This window comes from Cheilinus undulatus, linkage group 13, assembly GCF_018320785.1.
Source record: "Cheilinus undulatus linkage group 13, ASM1832078v1, whole genome shotgun sequence".
NCBI classification, from domain to species: Eukaryota; Metazoa; Chordata; class Actinopteri; order Labriformes; family Labridae; genus Cheilinus; species Cheilinus undulatus.
Genome location: NC_054877.1, coordinates 48,393,665 through 48,421,634, shown reverse-complemented (window position 1 = coordinate 48,421,634; position 27,970 = coordinate 48,393,665).

Below are 27,970 nucleotides of genomic sequence, written 5' to 3'. Positions count from 1 at the left end.
CACTGGTAATCTATGTATACACCTGGTGATGAACCTTCAAATACCTGTGTACTAAAGCTTCTATCAGGTAACCTGGCTCTTCTTCAACCTTTGATTCTGGTGATTTTCACAGTTTTCTGTCTTGCCTAACTTTCTTTTTTTTGCCCTCATTTTTTGCAGTGTTTCCATCTCTCTGCCAACCACCAGCCAGAGCTCACCATCGTTTGCACTGTTGTTGTCAAAAAAAAAAAAAAAAAAACAGCTTTAACCTTACTACCCCGCCTAGTGCTCCTGGGTTCTTGTCATAAGTTCATCACAAATGTTTGTTATATTACAACATTAATTCTAATACCCATATATAGGCAAATGACATTTTGTTTCTTCCTCCATTTCTAAGTGGTCAGACAGCAGACAAAATGCCCATGGGCATATTAGGTCTGCGCTTAAGTGATTCTTGAATTTAGATCATATATCGACTTATTAAAACTAATAATATATAATCGCTGTGCTTGTTAGTCTGAAAAACTCACGTATTTTTCATCTACTTGTATTTCCTTATGTGGCGGAATTGCCTGGGTTAATATTGTGGCGATACACGAAGAAAAAAATGAAGATGTTCAGTTCAGGTGACATCCAGTATTAGACGATGAGACATGGCGGCGATATTCTGACTTCCAGTATGGGGTTGAGGTCCTCGGCTGCATCCAGGTCCCTCTCCACTTTACTGCAGATTTTTTTTAAATTTATTTATTTATTTGCCTGTCTTGGGCCCATTTTCCCATTTTTGTCATCTTTTGCCCCTTTTGACCTACTCTGCCATTTTTACCCATTTATGCAACTTTCTAACATGTTGTGGTCTTGTTTTTGCTAATTTTGGCCACTTTTTGTGCTTTTGTAATCTTTGTAATGTTTTTGTCACTTTTCACCTCTTTTTGCCCTTTGTCGCCAATTTTTCAACCACCCATTTTTGCCCAATTTTTTGTCATTTTTGGGACTTCTTTAAAGGGATACTTCAACATTTTGGCAAATTTGCCCATTGCCTTAACCCCTATAGTCTTAGTAATAGGTTCGTAACCTTTAGTTGTTGGTGCAAGCTGATTGTAGATCGGTGGGGCTGAGATGCCAGCTGCTCAACTAACGCTACGTAGACATATGGTATTTCTGTTTCCCTCATCAAACTCATCAAATACACAATCCAACAACTCCAAAACGCTTTCGTGGACAAGTTGTGACCTGCACATTCACCACGCTATGAAATAATCATGGAACATTATGAGACGGAGACGTTTTAGAGGCAAATGCAAAGCCGGAACTACACTCCAGACATGGCTGCCGGGTGGAGTGATTTCAAAAGCGCACGTTTAGTGCAGGTACTTCCGTCAAGAAAACTTGAGAAGAATCCAAAGTCTGAGCATGGCGGACATTGTGATGGACAACGAGGACGAGTTTTTTTTTTTTTTTTTTTTGGTATCAAAAAACATAACCATCCTTTCCAAAGTTTCTGCTACGTCCAGCTGATGATACTCCAGGTGAAACCAAGTAACTATGGCACTGCCTGAGGTGCGCACTGTGTCACTCCACCCAGTGGTTTACTCAAGAAAGTAGTCCCGAGTGTTTGCTTCATGTGTCGTAATGTTACATAATTATACGTTATTATTTCATAGCGTGGTGAATGTACAGGTCACAACTTGTCCACGAGAACGTTTTGGAGTTTTTGGATTGTGTATTTAATAAGTTTGATGAGGGAAAGCTGGAATACCATATGTCTCCATAGAGTTGGCAGAGCAACTCACATCTCAGCCCCGCCAATCTAAAAATAGCTTACACCAACAACTGAAGGTAATGAACCTATTACTAAGACTATAAAGATTATGGCAACGGGCCAATTTGCCAAAATGTTGAAGTATCCCTTTAACTTTTTTGCCCATTTTGACCCATTTCTCACCTTTTTGACGATCTTTATAATGTTTTGGCCTCTTTTTGCCCATATTTGCACCTTTTGTTTGTTCTTTTTACCACGTTTACTCATTTTTTGTGTGTCTTGTCACAGTTATTTTGTTCTTTTTGTTCTTTGTTCTTGTTCTTTGATCAAGTTCAGATAAAACTGGCGCTTTACGGCATCCACGCTAATCTCTTCCGCCATATCTGCACCGGCCTCTTGTCGCTGCTTGCATATGTCACGACTTCGCCGTGCATGAAAGTACTGCCCCTCGTCGCTGATTGGTCCCTTCACTTTCTAACTGGGCCCAAACGGTTCATATGGGAGCTTTGCAAGATGGATTTGCCAGTGAAAAACCCAGAAACGGGCGTATCCATCTGTTTTGCAAGGTTAGATGTTCTGCATGTTTCTCTGGCTGTTTGGATCGCTCTGCTCCATGTGGACTGACACTGAAAATAGATCTGGTGTGTATCTTGAACAGAGTGGTGCCTCTAGATTTTGCAGAAATGAGTTTTTCTTCAGTCATACCTTTATGATTGAATTTTCATGTACTGAATATAATGTTTGTGTTGAGATTTAAAGGTGAAAAGGTCCCCCGGATTCCTGACATTGTGTCTCTAATTTGGCGCAGATCCGGTCTAACAGGAGAGGAACAACCCGCTGCTGCAGCTCGACCTCACTCTGCTTATCAATCGATACGACCGCCTTCCTCCTCCACGTCTGTCTGCCTCCTCTACACACTCACACGTACGGGAGGGAGGCGAGAGTGTCAGCGGAGGAGGTAATCTGAGATGCATTTCCTCACAAGACTCATAAAGCAGCAGAGTGGAGAGCACTGATTGTCTCCTCTGGGTCCTAACGTCTGCCAGAGAGAGCTGTAGAAACCTTTAACCTTCACGTCTCACCTTTCTCTCTCCCAGCACCTGGGCGTCACTCCTGCCCCATGCCGGCTCACTGTTTATCCTACGGTTGACCCCCACAGTGCTGTCTGTTCTCTCACAAAATAAAGACCCAGCCTCGCTTCTCGCCAGCGCCACCAACTTATCCAGAAGTTTCCAACTATGGCCTACGATGGAGTCTCAGATTGAGGGAACTTTATCCGGAAACCCCCTCTGCTCACAAACATGTCCCTGCTGGTGGTTCACACTGAAACTCTGATCCCATCCCTCCCCGCCGCCACCGCTGCCTGTCAGCCATCAGTCTCAGGGCCAAAACGACAAAGAGCTGAAGTCACGACTCCTGGAACCAACAAAGAAGAGAAAAGCTTCAAGTTTCTGTGGTGAGAGCGGACCTGGAGGCCATGTTTCCCACAGCCACGCCACTGTGAAAACCAGAAGACAGTGAACACACCACGAAACCAGAGAGCTTGGTCCTTTTGTTTTTTACTACAGAAGGAGGATTATGTTCATCTGCCACCATGAAACCAGACTAACTCTGGCCATATTATCTCATTCATCACAGTGTAAACATGGAAATAACCAGAATCAACTCAGGATTAAATAAATTATTCCCATATGAAAGGAAACATAAAGAACTGCTGCATATGAATATAATTTATGCAGGATGACAGTAACCAGAGCTCAGCTCTCTTGGATGAAAATACGTCGCGGTTTAAAGTCACATAAAAGTTTTTTTCTGAGAAATTTAAAGGGTATTTCTGTACATTTGAGCTTTAGCCCTTTTCTGAGCAGACTTCAGGCTCTAAATCACAGAGCCTGATTCAGATTAGAGGATTATTTCATCCTGCAGATGGTGTCCAGAAAAATAAAGAGTGATCCTGTGGCAAATTTTTCTTATTTTTAGAAATTTTCAAGGAACGATTATTAAAATATGTGTGATTTTTGGCCATTTTCTATCACGTTATAACAGTTTTATTATATTTATGTGGTTTAAAGTGTTATTTCTGCTTAAATTCATTTAGATATTCAATATTTGTGGGGTTTTATTTAGGTTTTCTAATGGAATTAAAAGGAAAAATCAGTGGTATAGATGGTGAAATATATGTAAGTTTTACAAAAGTTTTATGAAGGTGAGAGGGACCTGGATGCAGCCGAGGACCTCCACTTCACACCAGAAGTTGGACGAGCACCGCCATATCTCATCTTCTAACACCCAGTGTTAATTTTGGCAGCTGTTTTTAAATTTAATTTTAGTTTTAGTCTTTAAAAGAAATGCATTTTAGTTTAAGTCACATTGTAGTCATTTCTACCCTTTTTAGTTTTAGTCCATAAAAGGCCTCACATTTTAGTCTTTACTTTTAGTCCAAGCATTTATGTTCTTGCCTAAATCTGGTACCAAATCATGCTACTGTGTTCTCTGCTAAACCTGGGGTCCCTGCTTTCTACAGCTGAGAGGCAGAATAGATACATATAGAGTGTTTTTGACAGATTTACCCACAGTGGAGAAAAATCACAGATTTAGAATGTCTGACAAAAACTACCCTACATTTTAGTCTAGTTTTAGTCATCACAGATCTATTTTTGTTAGTCTCAGTCTAGTTTTTGTCATCACAGATCTATTTTTGTTAGTCTCAGTCTAGTTTTAGTCATCACAGATCTATTTTTGTTAGTCTCAGTCTAGTTTTAGTCATCACAGATCTATTTTTGTTAGTCTCAGTCTAGTTTTAGTCATCACAGATCTATTTTTGTTAGTCTTTGTCTAGTTTTAGTCATCACAGATCTATTTTTGTTAGTCTCAGTCTAGTTTAGTCATCGCAGATCTATTTTGTTAGTCTCAGTCTAGTTTTAGTCATTGCAGATCTATTTTAGTTAGTCTCAGTCTAGTTTTTGTCATCACAGATCTATTTTTGTTAGTCTCAGTCTAGTTTTAGTCATCACAGATCTATTTTTGTTAGTCTCAGTCTAGTTTTTGTCATCACAGATCTATTTTTGTTAGTCTCAGTCTAGTTTTATTCATCACAGATCTATTTTGTTAGTCTCAGTCTAGTTTCAGTCATCACAGATCTATTTTTTGTTAGTCTCAGTCTAGTTTTAGTCATCACAGATCTATTTTGTTAGTCTCAGTCTAGTTTTTGTCATCACAGATCTATTTTTGTTAGTCTCAGTCTAGTTTCAGTCATCACAGATCTATTTTTTGTTAGTCTCAGTCTAGTTTTAGTCATCACAGATCTATTTTGTTAGTCTCAGTCTAGTTTTTCTCATGGAAAAAAAAGGCAGTCGACGAATAGTTTTAGTCATAGTTTTAGTCGACTAAATGAACAAAATCACTCAGGACCTGTCCACAGGGAAACAAGTTCAGGAGAATACGCAAAAGTTTTTTGTCGTATCGGTGTTTCATCCACACGGAAATGGCGTTTTGGCTGACTGTAAACGATACTTTTTAAAAATGGGTCCCAGAGTGCACAAATCTGTAAACGACTACCGTTTCGTCTCTGTACGGACAGCTATCCGTATCTGCCTTGAAATGATTACGTCACACATAGTCTTAAGGCATACGGCACAAAACCTTTATATTCATGCTCCGCAATCTTTTTCTCTCTTTTGGTGCATTTCCAGGGCAGCGTTACAGCGCTACTTACAGGCTTGGCATATGCACTACATCGGTTTCAGTCGTTTTCAGTGGTTTCTTTTTTTGTCTCCATGTGGACGGGGCCTCAAACTGAACATCTTCTTCATTGTTTTCTTTGTTTATGTAAATAATGTCTGTATGTATATATATATAAAAAATTCTTCGTGTGGCGCTGCCATATTGATAGAGGCAGGTCTGCCAAATAAGGAAATACAAGTAGACGAAAAATATGTGAGTTTTCTGATTAACAACCACATCAGTTACTTCACATTAATTTTGATGGACACATTTATGATCCAAATTCACATCAGTGAGCACAGACATTATATGCGACAGGAGACTGGCTGGTCGGACGCTGGCGTCGCTGCCATGTTGCCAGAGGCAAGTCTGATAGGTAATGCAATACAGTAAACAAGGATTGTGCATGTTTTTTTGTTTTTTTTTTTGGAATTAAAAGCTCAAATGATCAGATTAAATTGATTTTAATAAATCATTTATACTCCATGATCCATATCAATATATGGGTATGTATTTATATATTGAATATTAATTATATGCATTTATATACATTAAAAATATCAGTATTGTGTTAATCATTTACATATGCATTATATTTTATATATATTATATGTCATATTTTATATATATTAAAAATAGAAAATATCTCTACATATATGAAACTTTTAAACTATAGAGTACGTCTTATGTTTCACTGTCAGTTATTATTTTAACATGGATCATTTATTATAAATGATTCATAAAAATCCATTCAATCTCGTCATTTGAGCTTTTTATTCCAAAAACTTTTATTCCAAAATGGTGGAACTTAGAGAGGAAATCCTGCTGAATATAGTGTGAACTGTTAGAAACTACAAACATGTCTGATGCTAGCTTACCTGAGCTCACCTGAGCACACAGAGACAGCTACAGAGGATCAGACATGTGGAGGACAGAGCTGCAGAGGTGGAGGGACCTCTAACCTTTACCCCGGCGTGCACAGGCATGTGGGCAGAGAGAGCATGGATCTGTTTTCGTACGTATAAATTGTAATCGTGATAACGTGCATGCATTGTTGACTCTCCCATGTGTTCACAGTCTGATAGAGGAGGTGTCCGTGTGCACGTAGCTGGTTTTCAACCATGATGAAGAAGACAGAAGAAGAGGCGGCCATGACAGACACTTGGGTTAATATTTGTTCATGCTGCATGCAGACAATAGAGGCCATCCTGCTGCTGTGGATGTATTTATTATTTCTGAGACGCCAACGACGGCCCTCTACCTCAGAGGTTTTCACAGTGTGAGCGTCTCCTGGAAGAACAACAAACTCTGCACCCCACCTCCATAAAAACACAGTTCCTAAAATAATTCCATTTCCAGACATCTGTGTCTCATCTTTAAACATTTTAAACATCACCCAAGCCAACTAGTGTTTCAAGTCTGTATGGAGGCATTATTGTTGCAAAACTCAGGGGTGCATTTAATCGTTTTCAGAGCAGGACTCACTGATTAGTCAACGTAAATGTCTGCTTGATCTTAATCTGTAGTTGCATAAGGAGGCAGGTTTGAATTTAAAGTCAGAGGAAAAATCAGTCATGCTCTCAAAACTCTATAATTTCTCGTTTCAAAACTCAGAGAATGGGCCCTTTCTGGTGGTTTACAGCACATTGGTGCTAGCGCCCTGGCTAACAGTTCCCTCATTTTGGAGCTAAAGTGTGTGAAGATATTATTGGGTTCTGATTCTGGAATTATTTATATGTAACTTTTTAAACCCTTTCACCACCTTTTCACATCCGTTATTGTCACTAGGCTATTTTTTATTTTTTATTTTTTTCCACTTTTATCCAATTTTCAGCCGTGTTTGCCACTTTTCTTCACTGCTTAATTAATTTTTTGTGCCCCTTTTGCTATTTTTTGCCCATTTCTGCAACATCTGCTTGCAGCTTTTTGCCTGTTTTAGCTAACTTGTCAATTTTTGTCCCTTTCTTGCCACTTAATCCCCATTTTCGCCACTTTTCACCAGATTTGGGATTGTTCCCTCCCTTTTTTTCACCTTTTGACCACGTTTTTTCTACCATCTTTGCCCCTTTTCTACCGCTTTTTTTGGCCCCTTTTCACCCATTGTTGCCACTTTGAATCAATTTCTGACTATTTTCTTACTATTTTAACCTGTTTTTGTTTTTTTGCAGCTTTTCACCCTTTTTGTCTTGTTTCATAATAATTCAGTTCTTTACCCCCCAAAAAGTTGTCACCATTTCTTCTACTGTAAGCATCCTGTGCACATCATTTTTTTACCACTTTTAACTCATTTTTGCTGCTTTTTTGGACCCTTTTTGCCACTACTTGTCCATTTTTGGAACTTTTTTGCCACTTTTATCCCATTTTTACACACTTTCACCACTTTTCTTCACTGCTTGATGTATTTTATTGTCACTTTTTTGCCAGTATTTCCAATCTTTTGCCCCTTTTGCCATTTTTTGCCCATTTCTGCAATATCTATGTGCAAAAGTTTGCCTATTTTCACCGTCTTTTGTCCTTTTTTGCCCCTTTTATCTGCTTTTGCCCATTTTTGTCACTTTTGACTAAATTTTTTTCCACCACTATTCACCCATTTTTGTCCCCTTTTGCAACTTTTGATCAATTTATGGCCTCTTTTGCCCAATTCTGCATTTTTTTTTTTTTTCATTTTCTGACTTTTTTTTTTAACCTATTTATGCCACATTTCACCCTTTTTTTGTCTTGCTGTACAATTATTTTATTCTTTACCAAAAAAAAAATGTCTCAGTTTCTGCTTCTTTATGCATCCTGACTTTGTGCACATCATTTTTTCACCACTTTTAACTCATTTTTGCTTTTTTTTTTTTTTGGACCCTTTTTGCCACTACTTGGCCAGTTTTGGAACTTTTTTTTTCTACCTTTTTTGGTCTTGTTTTTAAATTATTATATTCTTTACCTAAAAAGTTGTCTCCGTTTCTTCTTCTTTATGCATCCTGACATTTGTGCACATCATGACTTCGCTATAGAGTCTGAAGTGGCCACATGCTCACATTAGCCTGTAGATTACATGTTGGAACTGTGGAGCATCAGGATAAATCAGGGTCAAATCTAGACTTGAACAGTTGTGGTTGGACTTTTCTCTTATTTCTCCTGACCTCGTCGTCTGCACTCTCTTTATCGATCCCTTAAACACTGAAGAACCGCACTAAGCAGATCACTTTCTTCCTGCTGTGTTTTCCCACCCTGCCCCTCCTGTAGAGCCCTGACGCCCCCCAGGGAAGGCCCGCCTCACAGTTTGGAAATCACTGGTCTTCATACATTCACATCTATCATGCAGCTTGGGGATGAAACGGGCTCACGTTTGGGCCTTTTCCACTACGACTTTTGGCCACGCCGAGCCAAACCAAGCCATGCTGATGTACTTTTCGCGCCGGGGATGGTCCTGCTCTGGAGCAGGCAGTGGTGGCATCAAAGCGGTTAGCATTTCTCCCTTCTTCTTCTGATATCCCGCCCTCTATGATACATTTTCAGCCCACTAATCTCAGCAACCACTGTGTGACTAAACGTTTATGTCCCAAGACCAAAACTCCAGATTTAAGAGCTCATTCTACAGCCTGATGATGGTCAGAGTTCTCACATAGGCCTTTCAGACTAGCAGGGCTTTGTTACCGGTTCTGTCTTCTGATGGGCTGTCCAGATTTTTGTGAGAAGTGTTGCTCAACTCAGCAGGAAGAACCAGCTCTTTCCACTCCCAAACTCTTCATTTGGTAGAATTAAAGCTTCATTATGAAACAAATTAGTAGCTTTTTTTTCTTTTTGGGGATATTTTGATGATTTTTGCACTCATTGCGATGGGACAGCAGCAGAATGACTGAAACTATGAGGAGACTGAGACATGCACCAAACAACGCTGATGATATGAGGAGATAATGTCTCAGCACTCAGAGAGGAAGCTGCTCTACGTGAACCGGTCCTTAGACTTTTAGACACGGGTTTAGAAGCTGCTGCAGGTTGAAGTGAAGCACAAAGACGAGCGGTCACAGCAGCACTTAAATCCTGCTGTCTGAGTCTGATTTACTCAGAGACGTGCCGGGAAAGATGCCGTCTGACTGAAACAACAATCGGACGGCTCTTTAACGTGTCAGACACTCATGATTCAGGAGCTGCAGCACAAAGACGGAGCAGGCGGCGTGACGGAGGCTGAAGTGGGACACGCAGCCTGGCGGTGGTCCCTGAGGACGTTCAGAGCGGAGAGAGAAGCAGGTTAATTATCTGGATCAGAAAATCACCAGCAGCAGATTCAACAGGAGAGGAGACAGACGGAGCGGGAGGGACGGACCTGCTCTCCATGAAGACAGGGACTCAGCGGGGGGGGCCGAGGGGGGCGTTAATGATAATGTCAGGGTGCTGTGACCTTTGACCCCAGGTCCTCTTACTTTCTGCTGCATTCATGGAAACACAGACGCTCAGACAACCGGCTTTAAAACTCAAATTGAAGCATGATAAATGCATGCTTGTGAGTGTATTTCCCTTTATACCGGATTTAAAACAGAAGCTTTCAACCATAATTCAGTATTTTAATACGAGATCTGGGAAAAGCATGTTAGAATAATCAGGAAATGTTCTGGAGCTATTTAAAGCATCAGAAATCAAAAAGTCCCACGTGACTCGTGGCTCCATGAGTGTTTTTCTGCTCACATTTGAATCCAAAGGTAGGATTTTACCATCCGTACAGCTGTAAATCCAGAGTTTTAGGAAGATTATTTTACCCTAAAAAACAAAAACAAACAAACAAAAAAAGCCCATGCTATTTCCTCCTCTACAGGCCTGTGCATGTTAATGTGGAAAATTTTGATCCTGTTCCAAAACCATATGTTTTACATCAGTGCAGTCTTTATTAATGATCAGTCGTATGAAAAACGACAAAGCTTTAAAAATCTTCTTCTATTTCATGAGGCAGGAGTGCAGCAGAGGAATAATCCATCAGAAACCACGGACAGACTCCTGCATGATCTCTGAACGGCAACGTTTGGTTGTAAATGTGCTGGAACGTTGCAAATGTGTTTTATGCATAATTGACAAAAACGTTTATTCCTAGTGAAGTCAAACTTTATATCTAGGACAAAGCAATGAGCTTCACATTCAATCAATAAAACAATGTTTGCATTGCACCAATGAAACTTTAGGCAGGTCTAGATTTACCACACAAAGACTCTACAGCAGCGTTACTCAACCAAAGAGCCAAAATGTTGAAAAATACCTTTGCAAGAGCCACAGTCTAAGTGGTGAAAAATGGCTAAAACAGCTTAAAGTAGCAATAGAAATAAGTTAAAGATGGCAACAATGGTAAAAAGGCAGCAAAAATGGATGAAAGGGGCGAAAATGGGGTGAAAAAGTAGAAAAAGAGTCAGAAAGTTGCAGAAATTACAAAAAAAAAAAAAAAAAAAAAGAATTACAGGTGGCAAAAACTTGTCCAAAAGTGGCAAAAACAAGGCAAAAAATAAGTGACTAAAATGGGCAAAAAGCAATCAAGAGTGGACAAAAAGGAGCGAACAATAGGAAACAAATGGTATTTAATGTGAGGAGGATGCTTAATGGGCAAAAAATGGTGAAAAGGGTAAAAATGGGATATAAGAGGCTAGAACAAGTAGCAAAAATGGACAAAAAAAATTTGGAAACAAGTGGTATTCAATGGCAAAAAGTTGCTCAGTTGGGTGAAAAGTGGCAAAAATTGGAAAAAAATGTCAAAAAGAAGTTTCAAAAATGGGTTAAAAATGGGGAAATGGTATTTAATGACAAATGCCTTAAATAGATGAAAAGTAGCAAAAAAAAAAAAAAAAAAATGGCGAGAAGGGGCAAATTGGGAAAAAGTGACCAAAAAAATGAGGGAAAAGCAGCATTTAATGACAAAAGGTAGCTTAAATTGGTAAAAAGTGGCAAAAAAAAAAAGGTGATGGGGAAAAAATTTGAAAAAAGTGACAAAAAAATGGTGTAATTTAATTACAAAATGTAGCTTATATGAGCAAAAATTGGCAAAAAAAATGGTGAGAAAGGGCAGAAATTGTAAAAAAGTGACCAAAAAATGGGGGGAAATGGTATTTAATGACAAACGGTATCTTAAATGGGTGAAAGTGGCAAAAAATTGTAAAAAGCAGCAAAAAAGTTTCCCTTGGCAAAAATGGGTTAAGTGGCAATAAAAGTGAAAAAATGGGTGAAAAGGGCAAAAATGGGGAGGAAATTGGCAAGTGGCAAAAATGGGTGAGAAGTGAAAAAAACATGAGTAATAGGTGGAAAAATGGTCAAAAGCAGCAAAAATGTTGGGGAAAAATGTGTAAAAAGTGATTAAAATGGGATAAAATCAGCAAAAATGTGTGAAAAATGGACAAAGCCCAGCAAAGAGTGGCAAAATGTAAAAAAAAGTAGGATTTAATGGCAAAAGGCAGCTTAAGTAGGCAAAAAGAAGCAGCAAAAATGGGCTAAAAACAGTAAAAAATGATTGAAAGTTGCAAAAAAGGGGCAAAAAACGCAAATAAGGAAAATGGAAATATACAGACAAAAGGCTGAAAATTCAATTACAAATGTAGAAACAAATTGATTAATGTGACTCACAGTGGATAATTTCTGAGGACAACGTTTCATTTTTTAAGGTTTTCTGGAGGAATAAGAAAGAGCCACAGATCATCACAACAGAGCCACGCATTGAGTATCACTGCTCTGCAGCATTCATCACGGTTGTGGGATATTAACGTCCTGATGTTTTTACTGGCAGATTTTATCTTTAGAAGTGTTTTCAGATTGGAACATCTCAGCCGATAATGACTGCTTGCAACTCTGCAAATGCACAGATTTTAAACTAAGCTAATGCTCATACTCTGTTATGTCCTACATATAAATATGACCTGATTAGGGAGGACGGATTATTAAACTTGTTAGAATACGGTCAGGTTGATGTTTATAAGTTATTAAAGACTAGATAAAAAAATCACACTCCATGGCTTCACTGAAAGTGGAAGAGTTTAGGAACAACAGCAGCTCAGCCATGAAGCAGAAGACCAGGTAAAATCACAGAGTGAGGTCAATGACTGCTGAGGATCATGGGTAAAAGTCTCCAAGTCTCTGCTGATTCCACAGCTGAAAAGTTCTGAACTTCCTCTAGTGTTAATGTAAAACTGCAGCAGGAGCTTCATGAATGGTTTCCATGGTAACAGCTGCATGCAAGCCTCACATCACCAAATCCAACACACCAAGTGTGGCATGGAGTGGAGTAAAACACACTGATACTGGACTGTGGAGCAGTGGAAACTGACCAATCATCTTCTCTGTTTACAGTCAGATGGTGAGTCTGGGTCTGGAGGATGCTGGGAGAACGTCACCTGTCTGACTGTGAAGTTTGGTGGAGGAGGGGTACTGGTCTGGGGCTGTTTTTCTGGCCCCTTATCTCCAGTGAAGGCTGATCTTAATGCTTCAGTAGACCAAGACATTCTGGACAATGCTATGCTTCCAACTGTGTGGCAACAGTTTGGGGAAGGTCCTTTTCTATCCCAGCATGACTGTGACCCAGAGACCAGAGAAGGACTAGAAAGACCAAGTCCTGACCTCAACCCCATCCAGCACCTCTGGGATGAACTGGAACAGAGACTGTGAGCCGACAACTGCTAGGGTGCGTGCATGGACGTCAGAAGCATAGCAGGAGTGGGCGGGACATTTTAATGTAGGGAGAGGTAACGAAATAAAACCTTTCCCTGCAACTTGAGACTCTTTTAGAAGATGCTTAGTGACTATTACATGTGCATTACTATTGTTATACTATATATTATTAGAACTACTTACTCAGAAAGTAATAGTTTAATAAAGTGGTTGTCAACCTTTTAAGCCCGTGACCTAAAATGGGTTAATAATGGCCAAAAATGGTGGGAAAGGTGGTGAAACTGGATTTTAAAAGTAGCAGAAATGGGTAAGAAATGCCAAAAATGAGATAAAAGTGTCAAAACATTACCAAAAAAAAAAAATGGCAAAAATTGGTTAGAGCGGCAAAAATGGGCATATTGGTCAAAGGAGATTCAAAAGTGGCTGAAATGGCATTAAAGTGGCAAAATTAGGTGGAAATTTGGTGAAATGGGATGAAAATTGATAAACTGTCAAAAAGGGGTTAGCTGAGGCAGAAAGAATGATAAACTGGCAAATATGGGCATAACAAATTGGTAAGTCTGACTTAAAAAGTGGTGAAAGGCGTTAATAGTGGCAATAATGTGTCAACAGAACCACCAATAGGCAGAGAGTGGCAAGATTTGGTTTATAAGTGGCAAAAACAGGCTGAAAAAAAGTGGTAGAAAGGGTTTAAAATTGACAAAAAAAGAGTTTTAAGTTGCAAAATTCTGTGAAAATCTTTAAAATTGGGCAAAATTTATAAAAATTGGAAAAAAATTAGGCAAAATTGGTGTTAAGTGGCCACAGTGTAATTAAAACATGTTTTTAGTTTTTTAGGGTATCTGGAGCAAGAGAAAAATGGGCAGAAGTTGGCAGAAATGGGTTCAACTGGCAAAAATGAGCATATCAAATAGCAGAATGTGGTAAAAAGTGGTTAATAGAGGCAATAATGGGTCAACAGAGGCAACAACAGGTGTAAAGTGGCAAGATTTGGTTTAGAAGTGGTAAAAACAGGCAGAAAAAAGTGGTGGAAAGGGTTTCAACTGGAAAAAATGGGTTTTAAGTGGAAAAATGTGTTAAAATTGGCAAATTTAGTGATAGAAGTGATAGAAAGGGGTTAAAATTTAGCAAAATTAGTGTGAAGTGGCAACAGTGTAATTTGAAAAACATTTCGTTTTTTTAGGGCATCTTGTGACCCCCCCAGTGTCTCGCGACCCCAAATGGAGTTCCAACCCTAACATTGAGAACCCCTGTTTTAATAGACACTGCAGTGCAGAGAGCAGGCATTGTTTGAGCTTGAGTTTTTATTGTTGAAACTGTGTGCTGGTGTAACTTCTGGTTTGATGTGATTCCAGTAGGACTAACCTGGCTGAACTGTATTTATTACTCGTGTAAATCAACACATCTGTAACTACACTGCAGCTAAAGCGACACCAGCTCTGTCAGAACTATCTATTTTCAGCCGTAGATGGAGGCTGGCTGAGGCATTCTGGGTAACATCACAGGCCTCGGGGAAACAGACTCTCCTTCACGCTCTGCAAACATCATTATCATCAACGCAACACGTCTCCGCAGCTCACCCAACATTTTCCCTGGATAGGAATGTCCTCCAAGGATTACCACTTGGTATCTGAATGCCTGAGTTAGATAAATCAGTGCTGATGCACGGTGTGAATAGGGCGTTAAGCCTCTTCACTTTAACGACTCGTGCCTCTGAAACAAACTGAAAGAGTTCTACTGTCGATTTGAAAGACAATGGGGCAGTTCTTACACCATCCCCCATGATTTTAGCTCCATCTACACTTCCCCCAACTCAACAGTTACTGTCCAGCAAGAGGTTTACCTAAAAACCCATCCCTCTATCCCAACAGTTACCCTAACTCTGCTGCAGGTTGAGCCAAAGCGGTCTGGTTTTGTCCAGTCCTGGTTCAGCTCATTTAACTCCGATCTTACCCGTGTTTTCTTCAGCTGACGTCCATCCAGTCTCACTCGTTTTAATGGGAAATCTGTCTCTTCAAAGATCAGATCATTCAGCTCAGTAGAGCTGGTTTCTCTTCATTTGGTACCAGCGTGGCTTTTTAAACGTGGATTAGATAAGGTCAAAGGATGGTGGAAAGGAAACTGGCACTCAAACAGGAGCTAGCTACACATTAAAGAGCCGTTGGGGTGCAGGTGGTCTAGTTATTTAACCCTCTAGAACCCAGCCTAGCGCCGGCGCTACAATTAGCATATCCATTTTTGATTGGCGGTAGATTTGAAACCGGATAAGATAGATGGATCATTCTTTTTGCATATAAAACCTGGGGGCTTACACTAACATTTCAAACGTTCACCGTGTTTCAGAGCGCTTTATCGTTGCAGTGACAGGTTTGTAAAAATACACAATAAAAGGCACACAACAAAAATCTTTATAAATGAGACCACACGTGTTTGCAGCACTTCCTATGTTGAAATACACGTCATCACGTTGTGAGCATGACCTGTCACATGATTCTTACGTGTCCCTACCCAATAGCCCCTCCCCTCAACAACAGGAAGTGGCGTTTTTTTCCTGGGAGTTGTAGTTCTACATCGAAGAACTTAGCCTGCACGCATACTCACCCTCACTCTTGTTTCACCCCTACCTTTTTTTTTAAATACAAAAACACTCAGACACACAACCCACACACACACACCAGACATCCATCACACACACCTTTCACACACTTCCTCACATATGTAATTATGGAGCTGCAAAACCCCGGTCATACCAAACAGTTTTAGCGCCGGTACAAAGGTTTCAAACTAATTACAGCGTCAGATGAAGAGTCCAACTACTAATCACCAGTTACAAAATGGACTATATCTCAAAAAGCAAGTTATCATTGTGGTTCCAAAGGATATTGTGCAACTTTTTTACATTGACAGATTTGAGGGATACAGCTGTGCAATTTCTGTATTCTGAAATATATGTGGAAAAAAACAAAAACGATTTTTCAAACAGCCTTTTCCTGCTCAGTGTGCCCTATGGGGATAAATGAACGTTCAGTAAGCTGCTGGCCCTCTGTAGTTGGTCTGCTCATGGATGTGCTGCTGCAATGATGAAGTACAGATGGAGCCTAAGTCCTCTGGAAGCTTCTCTCAGATAGTTTGCTCTGTTGACTGTATGAGTCACTAAAAAGTCCTGAAATGTAATAAACGTTGTGTTTTCAGCCCTGTTCAGCTCTCTGAGATACTCTTCCTGAGTATCCTGCTCTATAAATAAACTTCCTGGATTCTCCCGTTAACTGGAGCTCATCTAGCCTTGCTGTCATCTCTAGCGCCCCCTGCTGGAGCAGCTTCTCTTCTGTTCTCTGACGACACTGCGAAGAGCTGCAGGGCCGCTCCGTCACCATCCAGCAGACCCCTCCTCCTCCTCCTCCCCTCCCTCTTCCTCCCTCCACCCGCCCGGCACAGCACGGCACGGCACCGGCAGCAGATCGCCATGGCGACCGGCCCAGATAGCCGGTCAGCACAGTGTGAGGTCAGTGTTTCCATGGCGATGGAGCAGATGAACGGTAATCCGTCCTTGTTTTTGTACCGTGGAAACGGGACGGGCGGGGGGGGGGGGGTTAACATGTGAGTGTGATCTCTCTCACTAAAGCTGCAGCCTCACCCCTCCCTCCCCCTCCTCCCCCCTCCCTCCTTCCTCTCCCTGCTCTTAATAGCGAATTTGCGATCATGCACTGCAGCTCAGGCAGGAACCAGCGGAAGATTAAAAAAGGCAGCTGACGATCTGGAGCAGAGAAACAGGTCACTGCAAACGGGCGCCATTTGGCTGCCGCTGCCGCTGCTGCGTAATCAGCTCGTGCAGGACGCAGAGGACGCGCTGCAGCGACGACGCAACGACAGGACACGACACGACAGGAAGGACAGGAAAGGACACGGAGCTGATAGATGCCTGCTGAGAGGAGGAGAGGCTGAGCTTTCACATTTAGGATCCTGGACTCTCCATGTAAACCTTTGACCTCCCTGTGAACGGCTGTTTCTACTCTGGTTAACAGGATACTGACGTCCCTTCAAAATAAAACACCTTTAAACCGGCCACCTAAAAAAGAAATAAGATACACAGTCAGTCAAAATAAATATGAACAGGAGAGATCTGTTACATAAGGTTTAGTACGGAGGCCCTGAAGGACAAAAGATAAAAAATAATGAATGCAGAAAATTATTTCCCTAAATGATAAAAACATTTGATACACAAATACATTAAAAATATTTAATAAAAAGAATATTATTTTAAAAAGTCACCCACTGGGAAAATCTTCTGTGAAGAGGAAAATGTCACAGAAAGTGAAATATACGGTGGTCCTGAAGGAAAACTGCAAAAACATTTCACTGGATGCATAATCTTTTCATAGAAAGGTAGAAATACAAACAAATCACCAAAATATTTAATAAAACATTAAAGCATTATCATGTTATGAACAAAAATGTTAAATAAAAAATCCTCAACAAATTTAAAAATATATTAAAATGCAGGAAAGTTAAAAATATTTTTGTTAATATTTTGTTTTACAAATTTCCATGAACTGCAAACAAAAAACCTTTGATTAATTAAAAATATTTAGTGAAATCCAAAAAAAAATTTTTTTTTTTAATTAGGATATTTACTACAAAAAATCAGAAAAATTAAAAAGGGTTGATATTTTGTGAAAAGCAAAACATTTTACATTTTTTAGGATGAAAATATGCCTCTTCAAATAAAAGAGTATTTCAAAAATTTAAAAAACTAATTTGAAAATGCAAATACTCTAAAAACTATTTTTAACGTTCCGTACTTCAAAATGTCAAAAATCAGTAAAATGTCAAACTTCTTTTTTTAAACTTAAAAAAATAGCAAATTATTTGCACTTAAGACATTTTGTCAAATTTTTTTAAAGTTCCACTTAAGTCTATTTTTGTAAAACGCAAAAAAAAAACAAACAAACAAAAAAAAAAACAACTAAAAACATTTTGTCAAATGTTATGAATATTACTTACAGTCAAATATTTTTCTTGCATAAAAAAAAATAGTTACACTTGAAAACTTTTGTAAAACTTTAAAAGATTAGTTTTACCTTAAAACACTTTGTTAAATTTACAAAGATTAGGTAAACTTGAAAACATTTTGTTAAATTTTGAAAGAATTTCTCAATATCTTGTTAAATTAGAAAATAGTAACATTTAAACTAATATTTTGTCATTTTTGTAAAAGAAAAAAAATTGCAGAGCTTTAAAATACATTGTCAAACACAAACATTTTTTAAGAATGAATAACTTTTTAAAATTTATTTGAAATTATTGTATAGATTTTTTTCAATAGCAAAAACGTTTGTGAAAAGCAGAATAAATTTGTTAAAGATTAAATCATGAAATAAAAAGCTTTAACACGATCAATTGTGTTAATATTTTATGAAATGTTGTCAGTTGTTGTAAATCTTTTTTGCCTTGTATTCTTTTTTCTATTGTTTTCTGTTTTTATGGCATAAATGAAATCCTTCGCGGTAGAGCTGCAGGGTCACTGAAGGTGATTTTTTTTTTTAATGTTCTATTAAATGCTTCATTAAATGTCTTTTTGTTGAATGACGCATTTTTGCAGCCATGCTTTTTTTATTTATTTTTTTTTACAGTGGACCTTCAGTGCCACTGTAACATTTTTTTCACTTTTTTTGCTGAAGGTGAATTTATTTATGCCTCATTAGAGACTTCATTAAATATATTTTTATTTCATCAAACATTTTGGTCTTGTGTGATTTTTTTTTTTGGTAACAATGGAACCTTCTTTTTCAGTGGACCTTCAGGGCCACCGTACTAAATCAACCATTAGATGAAGACTCGACTGTCACTGATATCTTTAATTGATGACAAGATTCATGAGAATATGACCGAGGAGGAGGAGGGGGACGACACGGTGTATCCACGTTTCAGAGGGTGAATAAATCAAACAAACCCGTTTAAAGGCCCCACCGGTGCTGAATGTGAGAATCACCGTCTGTTATTAAATAAAACCTGGGTAAAAAAGCATATTTGAATCAACAAGCGCCATCTCCGTGTCTCTGCGGCTCACTCACAGGTCATCTATTGTAAAAAGGGAAAAACGTGTTTCATCTGGATGTCACGTGTACAGAAAAAGCTGGCCATATGGCGAGCCCTGGAGCCAACAGCTCACAGCGCGGCGTTTCAGGTTTCAGACGTGAAAAGAGTGAATTTAAAGAAACGTACTCTTTTTTTTTTAACTGCAGCCGCTGCAGACTGCCACCAGCAGCACATTCATCATCTCTGACTCCTCTTTCTTCCTCCTCTCCTCCTCCTCCTTTTCTTTTTCTCTCTGGCATCTTTCAAACGCTGCGGAGGCTCCTGATTGGCCGGCTGACAGGCTCAGTGTGAGGGGGTGTGGAGAATCAGCCAATCCGGCGTTTCCTCCATCTCCAGGCCTCCTCCCCTTCTTTCCCTTTTTTAAAAAAAAACCTTCCATGAATATTCACCCGCCTCATCCTCCCCCCCCTCCTCTTCCTCACCCAGAATCCTCCCCTCTGAGATTTAAATCTGCTCCCGCCCTCCCCCGCCTCCTCCTTCCTCTTTCTTATGTAGAAGAAGAACAGCAGCGGCCTCTCCTAACAACATGGAGGGACGGCAGCCTGCTTTGTGTTGCTAACACAATGGACTCCTGCCCCTCCCTCCGCAGAGTTTGGGTTGCAGTGCAGCAGCTCGCTATGAACTGCAGCCTCCCTCAGCTAAAGCTATAAATAACTCGGCAGCCATCTTATCTTTTCCTTTTTTCATTGTAGTAACCCCGTGGAGGAGAGGAAGAGGCAGAGGAGGGGGCTGATGTGATGAGGGCTACATTACTGACTAAATTAGTCGAAGGCCTCAAATCTGCAGCAGCTTTGGAGCGCTGTGGAGGAAATGTGACTCCGTCTGTGGGCTAAAACACGTGTGGCTGATGGAGTTTGTCTCATTGTGTTGATTTGTGACCAGATTTACGGTGAATTCACCGTGGAGGACGGTCCAAACGCTCCATGAGACTCATCTGACAGGTTTTAGAGTGAAAGCAACAAGAAACAGCATAAAGTAGGGACAGGAACATGTTTGTGTAGCTTCCTCTTCAACAACAGTCTTTAAACGTCTGGGAAGAGAGGAATGTTGTCTCATTCTTGTCTGACATATGATCAACAGTCCTGGGTCTTCTTTTCCTTTTCTGATGCCCCAGTGAAAGGTCTGGATACAGGCAGGACCCCGACTCTTCTCCTGTGAAGCCATGCTGTTGTGATGGATGTGGTATGTGGAAATAGTCAAGGCCTTCCCTGACAGAGACGTTGTCTGGATGGGAGCATATGTTGCTCTAAAACCTCTCTCTACTCTTTTTCTCTATGTTTAAAGTGGCATAAATTAGTGTAAAAAGGCAAAAATGGGCACATAAATGGGGACTTAAAAAGCAGCAAAAATTGGGTTAAGAAAGGCACAGAGGGGCAGAAATAGTGGTGAAAATAGAGTAAACTGATGATATTGTGGCAAAAAAAGGGGTTAGATATGGCATAAGTTGATTTATAGTGCAAAAATTGCTGGAGAAATGGTGAAAAGCAGTTAAAAAGTGGCAAAAATGGGTTAAAAGTGGTTAAAAAAACAATGGCTAATGTAGACATCTCTTTACCTGAATGAGGTGGTTTTTTTGGATGGGAGCATATGTTGCTCTAAAACCTCTCTGCTTTTTTTCTCTACGTTTAAAGAGGCCAAAATGGGCACAAAAATGGGGAAAAGCACTTAAAATGTGGCAAAAAGAGCTTCAAAGAGGAAAAAAATAATGGCAAAAATGGGTTACAAAGGCATTTGATTTGAAGGGGCCAAATTGGTGGGAAAATGGTGAAAAGCAGTTAAAAAGCAGCAAAAATTGGGTTAAGAAAGGCAAATGGGGCAGAAATAGTGGTGAAAATAGTGTAAACTGATGATAATGTGGGGGAAAAATAGGTTAGATATGGCATACATTGATTTATAGTACAAAAATGAGGGGAGAAACGGTGAAAAGCAGTTAAAAAGTGGCAACAAATGGTTGGGTTTATGAGTGACCCAACTTTTTTGGAATTGGGGTTGTAATGAGTAAATATTTTCATGTTGGCCATCAAGGAAAAGAAGTATTAATTCTAGCTGCACATATATTTAGGAATCTGGAATGTCTACCTGATCTAATAAACGTGAAAAAGTCAGCGGTTTGCAAACTTTTTTTTTAACACACACCAAAAAATTAAGCCAAAATCTCAGGCTTTCCATATTCATATCCACGATAAACTGCCTGTATAAGGTGCATTAGAGCAGCTTTTGTTGTTGTAGGGATCATGTGTGGTTGGATTGGACTCGCCTCATCATCTGGAAACTACTGAAATAAACAAACCCTGTCCTGTTGTAGGCGCCCTGCTCTCTGGCTTCTCTGTCCCTCCTTGTGATGTCACACCTCCAGCCTTGGCTTCCTGCTAAACTCCTGAGAGGATCCTCCTTCACTGGTCCTACAGGTGTACAGTATATCCTCCAGCATGGCTGCAAAGACCAAACTGAGTCTTCATGTCACACTCCAGCCTCTGAGGACCAAAGAGAGGAGAGGCTGGACTTTATCTTAAATGGAAACGTCCCGTCCACAGAGAAACTTGTTCATGTGTGCCAAACATTTTACGCCCGACAGCTTCATCGACCACGGACAGCACAATGAGGGGCTGGCTGCCAGACTCCTCCTGAAAGACGGGTCGGTACCAACTGTCCATGGCAGATCTACTGACAAGAGTCTCAGAATACCAGGATGGTTAGGACTGTTCATCATTCAAGTATTGACATACCAGAAACAGACAGCCCAGTACAACAGAGCAGAGTCAGACAAAGTCAGATGTAATCAAAGAATTAATAGAAGAAAAAGACAAATATCACTGAAACCGGCCTCTATGCTGAGCTCTACATTAAACCTGACACACACAAAGATTTTTAAATCAGTTTGGTTATTAAGAGCTCAACAGTGACCGCCCACTTTTCAGCTATAATTCACTGTTCCAATCCTCCAATGATATTCACAGAATCCAAAAATCAATACTTTTATTCAGGAACCAAGCCGACCAGCTACCTACAAACTCACAACAACTAAACATCTGATTCAGTGTGAAAACAGAACTGAAAACAGAGAATAAGGCTGAGGTGCAAGACTGTGTACATTTTTATATGACGATACAGTAACTATGTATCCCACAATCCAATTCCTTTTATTTAATGAACAGGAGAGTGAGGAAAAGTGTCCTGTCAAAGGAGGGACAGTGGGGCAAACACGCTGGCTGGTTGGTTTACTGGTTGGTTTACTGGTTGTTTTATTGGTTGGTTGGTTCTGTGTCCGTTTGGTTGACTGGTTGGTTTGTTAGTTGATTGGCTTGATGGCGTACAGGTTAGTAAGTTAGTTGGTTAGTTAGCTAGTTTTTTTGTGAGCTTAATGGCTGGTAAGCTATTTAGTTAGTAAGATGGTTGGTTGGTTGGTTGGCTAGTTAGTAAGCTTGTTGGTTAGTTAGCTGGTTAGTTCATAAACTAGTTGGTTTGTGGGTTGGCCTGTTGGTTGGTTGGTTTGCTTGTTGGTTGGTTTACTATTTGGCCTGCTGGCTGGTTGGTCTGTTGAATGGTTGGTTGGTGGTTGGTTAGTTTGTGGGTTGGCTGGCTGGCATGTTGGTTTTGTTGGTTTCCTTGCTATTTGGCAGGATGATTGGCTGGTAGTTTTGCTATCTGCCCTGTTGGCTGGTTGGTTTGCTGTTTGGTTGTTTGATTGGCTGGCTGTATTTTTTCTGGTTGGTTGATTGGCTGGCTGGTTTGTTGGCTGATTGGCTGGTTGTTTTTCTATCTGGCCTGCTGGCTGGTTGGCTTGTTGGTTGGTTAGGTTGTAGGGTGGCTGGTTGGTTTGTAGGTTGGATGGTTGATTGATTGGCTGGCTGTATTTTTTCTGCTTGCTTGATTGGCTTACTGCTTGGTTCGTTGGTGGGTTGATTGGTTGTTTTGTTGGTTGGTTAGTCTGTAGGTCTGTTGGTTGGTCTGTGTTTGTTCCTTACCCTGTGGTCCGCTTGCCTCCTGATTAGCTATCGTTCAGTTCTAATTAACAATCCTGTTCATGTCTGCTGGGCTGTCTTCAGTGTTCCCGCCAAACAACAGGATTTTCTTATCATAAATATTGCACATGATTAACATTTCTTTAAAAATCTTAAGTTTTAGATCACTGGACCTCTGCTAAATTTGATTAGATGTAGGAATCTGGACCCAAAATTGGAACCAAAGTTTTCTGTAGCGTCTCCTTCACTTGTAGAGAAATAATGGCAGGCCTTCACTAGAGTTTCACTGGGAAGTCATGGGAGGAGACACCAGGTGAGGGACTGGGATTATAATGACAATCACTGTGATATTAAAGATAGTAGAAGTCACTCAAAGTGTTGTTTTTCATAACATGCCCTCTATTAGGTGTGATTTGGTGCAATATTAATATAAATTCAAGTTTTTGACTTTTAATGAAATTTTACATGATATTATGAGGTGAATTTAGTTATAAAGTCAAAACTAAAACCTGTACATTTTAAAAGAAGTGAAGCAGAAATATGAATTCAAACATCTGCTCATGCAGTAGAGCTCTAAAAACGTCACTTATGTATTCAGAGAGTATGTTTAGTTCTGCAGCCGTCAGAGGAAGTGTTTCAGTTCGACTCTGCTGTAACACAAAGATAACTGTGTGTGTGGTTACAGCGGCGTGTTGCTTCACAAATACTCGCTGGTATTAACGAACACGACTCCACAGTGTTCAGATTTAGTCCGAGGCTTTACTCGATCAAACGCTTACTCAAGTGTTACAAAACAGAAAATCTGCAGAGAGAACTGAGTCACCTCCTGACGCCGTGCATGAACTCACAGACGCGTCAATATTCAGCAGATCTGTAGGAAAATGTGACCTATTCTTCCCGCAGTGTGAGAGAAACAGAGCTCATGCAGGTTTTATTCTGGAGGTTTGGTGTTTGAGCAGGAATAGGTTGGTTATTTAATAATGCTGCGTTTCCACTCAGTGGTCTAGTGTGGTTCAGTTAACCCTGATCTTGCTTGCAGTCCTGCCACCCATGTCCATCCAGCTCAGTCATAGTGATGGGAAATCCATCTCTTTTAGAGATCTCAGCTCAGTGATAAGAGCTGATCTCTTGGTTTCCATATGGCTCTGTATTTGGTTTCGACTTTTTGCCTTTGCACCAGCCATGTTAGGGCCGACAGTATTATGTTTTTGAGATTTCTGTCCTTATGTCCATCTTTGTGAGCGCAATATCTCAAGAATGCTTCTAAGCATTTCTATCACACTTTAAACCAATGGCCACTTTGTCTAAAGGAAGAACTTACTAGACTCTGGAGGCCATAGGTCAAAGATCAAGGTCATTGGGCAAAAAAGAGAATATAATAAAACCCTCTTAAAAGTCAAAATGAAAACAGGTTTCTATTTTGTAATGTCAAATAAAAATCTGTTATTTAAAATAAATGACTGCATAAATATTCACCCCTTTAAAGTGACAGACCTAATTCTGCAGAGGTGTAGCCACTGGTCCATCAGTATTCATGGCTACCATTACACCATGAAGACTAGGGCTGGGCAATTAATTGCAAATTAGATTAAATGGCACTATGGCCTGCTGCAATATCCTAATGGTAGACAGTGCAATATTTATTTAACCTCAAATGTGTCAGAATACCAGATTCAGTTTTTTTGCAGTAGATGTTTTATGCTCTACAGCAGTGTTACTCAACCCTGCTCAACCAAAGAACCAAATTGTTGAAAAATAGCTTTGCAAGAGCAACAATCTAAGTGGTGAAAAGTGACAAAAATGACATGAAGTACAATTAAAATAAGTTAAAGGTGGCAAAAATGGTCAAAAAGCAGCAAAAATGGATGAAAATGGACAAAAATTGGGAGAAAACATGGAAAATAGAAAGTAGCAAATAAGGTCCAAAAGTGGCAAAAAAATGAATGAAAAGTGACTAAAATGGGCAAAAAGCAGTCACGAGTAGCAAAAATGAGCAAAAAATAGGAAACAAGTGGTATGTAATGGCAAACGGTAGCTATAAAGGGAAAAAAGGACAAAAAATGATGAAAAACGGCAAAACTGGGGAAAAAAGTGGCAAAAAGAAGAGGCAAACATTCGGGAAAAAAGGAAACAAGTGATATTTAATGGAAAAAGGTAGCTTATTTAGATGAAAAGAGGCAACAAATGGGAAAAAAGGGGGAAAAAAGTGGAAAAAAGAAGGAGCAAAAATTTTGGGAAAAAATAAACGTGGCATGTAATGGCAAAAGGTCGCTTAAATGGGCAAAAAATGGTGAAAAGAGGCAAAAAAACTGGATTACAGTTGAATAAATGGGGAAAAAGTGGCAAAAGAAGTTGCAAAATGGCCCCCAAAAAAGGGGTATTTAATGGCAAAAGATAGCTGAAATGGGTGGAAAGTAGCAAAAAATTGTGAAAAAGGGCAAAAAAAGTTTTTATAAGGTTTTCTGAGGGAATAATATTTAAGATTAAGAATTTTGTTGATCTAATATGGTGCTCTTTTTAATAAATAGTGATTTATTGCTTGTGTTTGTTAAACAACACATAAGATGGGGAACCTAATAATAATCGCACATTAAATCACAATATTTGGAAAAATAATAGCAATAAGATTATTTTTGCAAATTGTTCAGCCCTAATGAAGACATAAGAACACTCCAAGCAACTCAGAGAAAAGGTTATTGTTCAGTTAAATCCATCGATAACAAATGAAGGAATACGTCACATGAGTAAATCTGCCTCGATCAGACCATCCTCAAGAAGGAGACTAGTGAGAGAGTCCTCCAAGACACCTATGACTACTCTGAAGGAGTCCAAGCTTCAGCAGCTGAGATGGAGAGACTCTGCAGACAACAACTGTTGGCCGGGTTCTTCACCAGTCAGAGCTTTATGGGAGAGTGGCAAAGAGAAAGACACTGTTGAAGAAAACTCAGATTCAGTCTGGACTAGAGTTCACCAGAAGGACTGTGGGAGACTCCATGGTCAAGAGGAAGAAAGGTCTTTGGTCTGATGAGACACCAAACACTGACAGCACCATAAACACAACATCCCCACTGTGAAGCACGGTGGTGGCAGCATCATGCTGTGGGGATGCTTCTCAGCAGCTGGTCCTGGAAGGTTTGTAAAGGTACAGGGGAAAATGAATGCAGTGAGGTCAATCTTATTCAGTCTGAGAGAACTTCGGCTTAGAGATTTATTTCCCAGTCAGACAATGAGCCGAATCGACAGAGAAAGCTACACAGAAATAGTTTAAACACAACGAGGGGAAAGTTCTGGAGTGGACAGATCAAAACCCAGACCTCAGTCCAAGAGGGACTAGAGACTGGACTTAAAGAAGGCTGTTCACACCTGATCCCTGAACAACCTGACAGAGCTTGAGCAGTTTATCAAAGAAGAATGGAGTAAAATCACAGAGTCCAGATGTTTGAGCCTGACTGAGACCTATCCACACAGCCTCAGAGCTGAGACTGAGACCGATCCACACAGACTCAGAGCTGAGACTGAGACCGATCCACACAGACTCAGAGCTGAGACTGAGACCGATCCACACAGCCTCAGAGCTGAGACTGAGACTGAGACCGATCTACACGGACTCAGAGCTGAGACTGAGACTGAGACCGATCTACACATACTCAGAGCTGAGACTGAGACCGATCCACACAGCCTCAGAGCTGAGACTGAGACTGAGACCGATCTACACAGACTCAGAGCTGAGACTGAGACTGAGACCGATCCACACAGACTCAGAGCTGAGACTGAGAGCGATCCACACAGACTCAGAGCTGAGACTGAGACTGATCCACGCAGACTCAGAGCTGAGACTGAGACCGATCTACACAGACTCAGAGCTGAGACTGAGACCGATCCACGCAGACTCAGAGCTGAGACTGAGACTGATCCACGCAGACTCAGAGCTGAGACTGAGACCGATCTACACAGACTCAGAGCTGAGACTGAGACTGAGACCGATCCACACAGACTCAGAGCTGAGACTGAGACCTATCCACACAGACTCAGAGCTGAGACTGAGACTGATCTACACAGACTCAGAGCTGAGACCGATCTACACAGACTCAGAGCTGAGACTGAGACTGATCCACGCAGACTCAGAGCTGAGACTGAGACCGATCTACACAGACTCAGAGCTGAGACTGAGACTGAGACCTATCCACACAGACTCAGAGCTGAGACTGAGACCGATCCACACAGACTCAGAGCTGAGACTGAGACCGATCCACACAGACTCAGAGCTGAGACTGAGACCGATCCACACAGACTCAGAGCTGAGACTGAGACTGAGACCGATCCACACAGACTCAGAGCTGAGACTGAGACCGATCCATACAGACTCAGAGCTGAGACTGAGACCGATCCACAAAGACTCAGAGCTGAGACTGAGACCGATCCACACAGACTCAGAGCTGAGACTGAGACCGATCCACACAGACTCAGAGCTGAGACTGAGACCGATCCACACAGACTCAGAGCTGAGACTGAGACCGATCTACACAGACTCAGAGCTGAGACTGCAGAGAAGGAGACTCTACTAAATACTGACTGACAGGGGGGATATTTATACACTCACTTATTTTACACTAACATTTAGTTGACACTACTTTGTAGAAATCTGTTTTCACTTTGACATTAAAGAGGGTTTTTTAAGTTTAATTATATTGACCATAATCGATTTATAAAATCAATAAAAGGGTAAAACATCCAAGAGGGTGAAGACTTTTTATGGGCAATAAAAATACAGACAACCTGGAAACATAATGCCTCAGGCGTCTATCGCTGGTGTGAAGGAATAAAA